A 6,093-nucleotide genomic window follows, 5' to 3' on the forward strand; every position below is an offset into this window, starting at 1 on the left:
TTGATGATTGTTTCTAGTGCTTGTCTCTTCTATTGAGGAATAGTGTTTTTCTTTGTTTTTTCTTCATACTATTTGCTGAACTCTTTGAGTAAGTGTAGGATTAACTATATGATCATAAAGTAAATTGACAATAGATCTTTGTAAAAATTAAGAGTGGGAATGTGAGAGGGAGGTGGGGGAAGTGTTGGAGCCTGGGCGGGACAGAGTGTAGGTGAAAAGTGTAAATATGTTCTTAAATCTGTATATATGAAACACATGAAACCTGCAAAACTTAAATAAATCTTTTTTAAAAAAAGAAAAAAATCAGCCCTGGAGATATACATTTGTGAATTATCATGACTGAAAGCTTTTTAATAAATGAAATTGCTTCAGGGGAGATTATAGATAGAAAAATAGCTTCTAGGAAAGAAGTCCGGATTCCTTCCAAATTTAGTGGCCAAACTATAGGATCTTCAGAGAAGGGTGGCCACGTGAAGAAAGGGTATTCAGTGTTGAGAGGATGACTGGGGGATCTTTAATTAAAGAAATAGACAAGAGTATTTCAAGGACGAAGAGTTATTTGAAATTGATGTTACTAGAAGAGAATTTGGATGATACTAAAAACATTGACCACTAGATTGACAAAATGGGATGTCACTAATGACCTTGTCAAAACTATAACTGGCAGAGAGAGAAGATTTCATGAAAAATATCCAAATTTAATCTTTAATAACTATTTCTGGAAAGTCACTCAAACATAATTTCTTTATTGCTTTCTTAGGAAATCAGAATGATTTAATGTTTTCCTGAATGCTCCATCATTATGTCCATTAACATATTTTATTTTGCCACAATTTGATGTTAGAAGGGCATGTGGGGCTTTTTATCACAATCCTGTCTCTAAATGGGGATGTGTTAGAATGTGCCTCTGTCTGTGTATATTTGTGTATATTTGATTGTTGTTTTAATCTTTTCATTTCTTCTCTTAATTATGATCTATATGACATATTGATGTATTTGGTGACATAGTTAAATAAATATACATTAGATTAAAAACAAATAAAGAATCGGGTTCAAATTTCATTTAATTCAATATAAGTCTATATAATTTATTGAAACAGGAGATAAAAACAAATTGTGTCATCAGTAAAAATCCTATCTAGGGGGCCGGCGCTGTGGAATAGCCTGTAAAGCTGCCACCTGCAGTTCTGACATCCCATATGGGAGCCAGTTCAAATCCCGGCTGCTCCACTTCCAATCCAACTCTCTGCTATGGCCTGGGAAAGCAATAGAAGATGGCCCAAGTCCTTTGGCCACTGCACCCACATGGGAGACCTGGAAGAAGCTCCTGGCTCCTGGCTTCAGCTCAACACAGCTCCAGCTATTGCTGCCAACTGGGGAGTGAACCAGTGAATGGAAGAACTCTCTCTCTGCCTCTCCTCCCCTCTATGTAACTTTTACTTTCAAATAAATAAATAAATCTTTGAAAAAATTGCATCCACTGTTTTCACAAAAGAACTGTGAGACACACAGAAGGTCTAGGGTGTATTAGCAAAACCATAGGGTATTTTTTAGTTATAAACACTGATATCCGGGGGAATATTTCTAAGTCTAGGAAATCTGTATCTCCTTAAATAATTTCTTCTTTTTACTAATCTCAGATGGATATTTTTATTATGATAAAGCCAAAATAGAAATTAATGATTTTAGGAAAGAGTAGTTCTTGCCTTGCATTAACCACAAAAGTTATTTTGACCCAAACTCACTCTCCTCTGTTTATCACAGTGCTGTATGTCAAGGCAGTCTCTAAGTGACCTCCAGAATTGAAGGGTTCCAGTACTAAGAATTTGCTAAACATTGTATGTAACAGGACTCACAAATGACATCTGCATCTTTCATGGCATTGTTATGTCTTCTCATTTAATTCCTAATATGATAATGTTATAAGGAACAAATAAGCTATATCAGTGGAACCTATTGATGAAAAACTGTTGTCTAATTCAAAGCACCTACTCATGGTTTCAGGAACAGTGTAGTGTAGTTTCTATTCCAGAAAATAATTACTTAATATGCTAAAAAAGCAGAAGTAAATTACCTAAACAAGTGTCAGATTGGTATATATAATGGTAGATTTTGTACTCTTGTTTACATATTTGCATATTCCTTTATGTCAGTGCTCCAGTGAAATGGAAGTATATTATTTTGAGCCAGTATTTAAGTAGAGTATAAATATTAATTAATTGGAGAGAACAAAAACTTATTAAATGACCTAAATAGGTAAACAAGTAAGTAGACCAGGGTTAATTACAGTTCATAGTGTCAACAAATCAGCGTGCCTTGTTTCTCAGTTAGCATCATTTCTTATGTTTCCAATATAGAACTGTCTTTAGTGTTTTTTAATGCAGTAATACATCTAAGGCTATATTTTGAAGCTTATATTTGTTTACCATGGTATCAGGACTGTAGACAGATAGTAAACTCTAAAATATGATAAAAGTTTTCAAACTAATATTACAAGAAATATTTTTGAAAGACACATACATAGCATTTAGAACTTTTCTTTCTTGACATACATATGGCTACATTAGTGTAATAACATGTAAAAATTACACACAAACATTTTGAGGACCTCATATGCATAAAAGAAGAACAATAGGGAGATTTGCTCTTGGTTCATTTTTATTTTTCTTACACTATCAGAGGATTCAGTGAAAATTAAGCTTTATAAATTTTTAACACAACTGAATTAATCTTTGAAGAGAGGCTAGAACCACATGGCAATCTTTGCAAGCCAACAAAAGTTAACAGTTTGTGAAGAAAATCTGAATGGTGGCCAATCTAATCTTCACTCATCCCGAAAAGCCTCACTAAGAAATCACTTTCCTATGTGTGAAGAATTTTATCAAATCACTGACTAAAAGGAACTGGATGCCATATTTATCTGGTTTATGTTTCTGTCAAGTAAAAGGGAAAAAATCCTGCTGAGGAATGGATGAATGTCTTAGTTTTCATCTAATAGATCAGAGTTTTACAGATTGGGTGATTTGTAAGTGGGAGGAGTATTTGGCTTACGATTGTTGAGGAGAACAGGCTGCATCTAAAGAGGGCCTTCTTGCCCTGTCATCACAGGGCAGAAGGCATCAAGTGCTGAGAAAGTTTTGAGAGTAAGCGTGTGAGAGGACCAAACTTGCTTTTATAACAACCTCACTCTTATGATGACAATTATCTATTGACAAGTGCTCTTAAAGCTTCCACTGATCAACATTGTTGCTTTGGGGATCAAATTTCTAAGACATGAGGTGGGAGGCATTTGGTCATTCAGTTAAGATACTATTTGGGAAAGACACTCATGTCTCTCATCTCAGTGTAGAGACTCAGGTCCTGGATCTTCTGATTCCGGCTTCTTGCTGATGTGCATACTGGGAGCACTAGATGATGGCTCAAGCACTTGGGTCCCTGCCATCCATGAGAGACACCCAGACTGAGCTGTGGACTCCTGCGTTTGTCTTGGCCCAGGCATGGCTGTTGTGAGCATTTGAGGAGTAGCCAGAAGATGGAATATTAATATTTTTCTGTGTCTCTGTTCTCTGCCTCTCAGCTTTTCAAATGAATTTCCAACAGATGAATTTTGTTGGGCACATTTAAAAGATCACAGTAGTCTGTTTGTCTTGAGAGTATTTTATGTGCCCATGAAAGAAAATTGTTCAGAAGAATCTGGTACTTCAGGAATGAATGGAGAAGTATTATGGAGAGGGTACAATAAATGTTGATTTTTACCATTCTAGTGTTACATATTATATGTTATACATACATATATGTTACACATTATATACCTATTAAACACGATATATACTATTACATATATGTTTATAATGCACTGTAAATTCATGCTATTCTCTCTCAGATTTTGGCATGCTGTCCATCTTCAAAAACTACAATGAAACACGACCAGTCTTCAGATGATCAGGGAAAAAGCACACTCAGTAACCAATAACTTTATCATTAATTCCCTGATGATTGTGTTAAAAATGTTATCAAATATCTGTTAAAGCTTTCTTTCTTTAAATCTGGATCTGATGAAATAAATTTGCACGTGTGCTTGTTAGTTTTCATATTTAATGCTTTATAATTATCACTTTTATATATGTATAAGGCATATTTTAATAATTTAACAGAAATCAAAATATTCCTATTTCCCCAGAGTTAAATTTAATAACTCTTGTGAATTTTACAACATTAATTTTCCTTTCAATTCTAAAACATACCTACATGAACAGTTATCACTCTTAGTGTATGAAAGAGAAAGTTAAGTCACAAAGAATAATGTTTTTTTTTATAAGATCAGAGTATGACAGGTACAAAATATTTGAAGAAAATTTCTAATATAATTTATATTCAGTCATAGCCTTTTAGTTGTTATAACACTTGAGTAAAAATTTCCCATAAGCCCTATTTTTCTTCAAGGGGTGAAATGAAATGTTGTACAATACTGAGGTATAGTTGTGTTTATTTCCCAGATGGAAAGTGAGATCAATGTCTAACAAGGATATTTAGTTTGAAAAAGAAAGGCAAATATCAGCTATTTCATAATAAGTAGAATAATGGTAGAAGAAATAAAACTAAGTTTATTTATTGCCTTAAAATTCTGAACTTTTATAAAACATGGTCAATGATAGAATTTGTAAGATGTTTTTTATAATATAATGTAATATAATTTCATTCTCTAATTCATAATTAACTTTTCAAGAAACATCTTAGGTATCTATAATGAAACTATTTGCCCAAAAGAAAAATGAGCCCTTAAATAAAGGTATTTACTCAAGGATCCAAATACATTAATTTAACAGGGTAAGAGTGATCTGAATCTTAGCCTACTTCCCTTTTTAATAAACTAGATTGATTGTTAGACACAGTATTTTTCTCCCTCAAAAACTATTTTATTCAAGACAAAAAGTAATCAGAGGAGGCATTATGGCTATAATAAAATGAAAAAGGCCAGCAAAATCTCTACCATATAAAAAACTATAAAACTCAATAAAATTGTCAAAAACTCTCAATTTAGAACTGTGAAACAATGGCAAACTATACATTGAGAAACACTAACATACACGAAGATGCCAGAGCTTCATGTAAGAAAGGCAAAATTCTTCAACCATTTTGTTTGAAGTTGTTCCTATCCCTGTATACCCAGGTCAGATAACTCTTAAAACTATACAGATTCTTGACACGCAATGATTCTTTCCAAACCCTTGCACTAAGAAACCTGACAAAACTCTAGCATGGTTTCTAAAAGCTTAGGTTTTGTCCTTAAGTTGACCCCCACCCCTTAAAATGCCTGCCTGAGAAAGCTTGCTTATGAATTTTCATATAAATAAATCTCCCTGCCCCTCAGTGATGTAAGTCTTCTACCACTTGGTACTGTCTCATGACTTGAGGACTTTCCCTTGGAAATGCAAGCATCCAGGATGACAGCTATTACTCTCTTACATCCCAGATCCTGAAAGTATACATTCCTGGGGCCGGGGCCTTGGCTCACTTGGCTAATCCTCCGCCTGCAGTGCCGGCATCTCATATGGGTGCTGGGTTCTAGTCCCAGTTGCTCCACTTCCAGTCCAGCTCTTTGCTGTGGCCTGGGAGGGCAGTGGAGGATGGCCCAAGTCCCTGGGCCCCTACACCTGCATGGGAGACCAGGGGGAAGCAGCTGGCTCCTGGCTTCTGACCGGCATAGTTCCAGCCACAGTGGCCATTTAGAGGGTGAACCAACAGAAGGAAGACTTTTCTCTCTGTCTCTCTCTCTCACTGTGTAACTCTATCTGTCAAATAAAAAAAAAGTATACATTCCTGACTTGTTGGACAGGGGTGCCATACTCCAAGTTTCACAACAGACTCCTATCATGAAGCTAGGAGAAGTTAGTTTCTCTTCTAGACAAACACCAAGTAATAAACCCCGATGGCCTGATCACGTGGACCAACTTCTCTAACCTGGTCATTTAAAATAGAGTTTATGAGTTTCTATAAAAAATTCTATAGATGTAATTTATGTTCCAACTAAGATGAACTTACAATACTCTGTTCCAGGTGTACTAGATCTAATTGCATGTAGTTCTTCACAAC

Source organism: Oryctolagus cuniculus, chromosome 9 (assembly GCF_051225735.1).
Source record: "Oryctolagus cuniculus isolate XC-2025 breed Fujian yellow rabbit chromosome 9, ASM5122573v1, whole genome shotgun sequence".
Taxonomy (NCBI): domain Eukaryota; kingdom Metazoa; phylum Chordata; class Mammalia; order Lagomorpha; family Leporidae; genus Oryctolagus; species Oryctolagus cuniculus.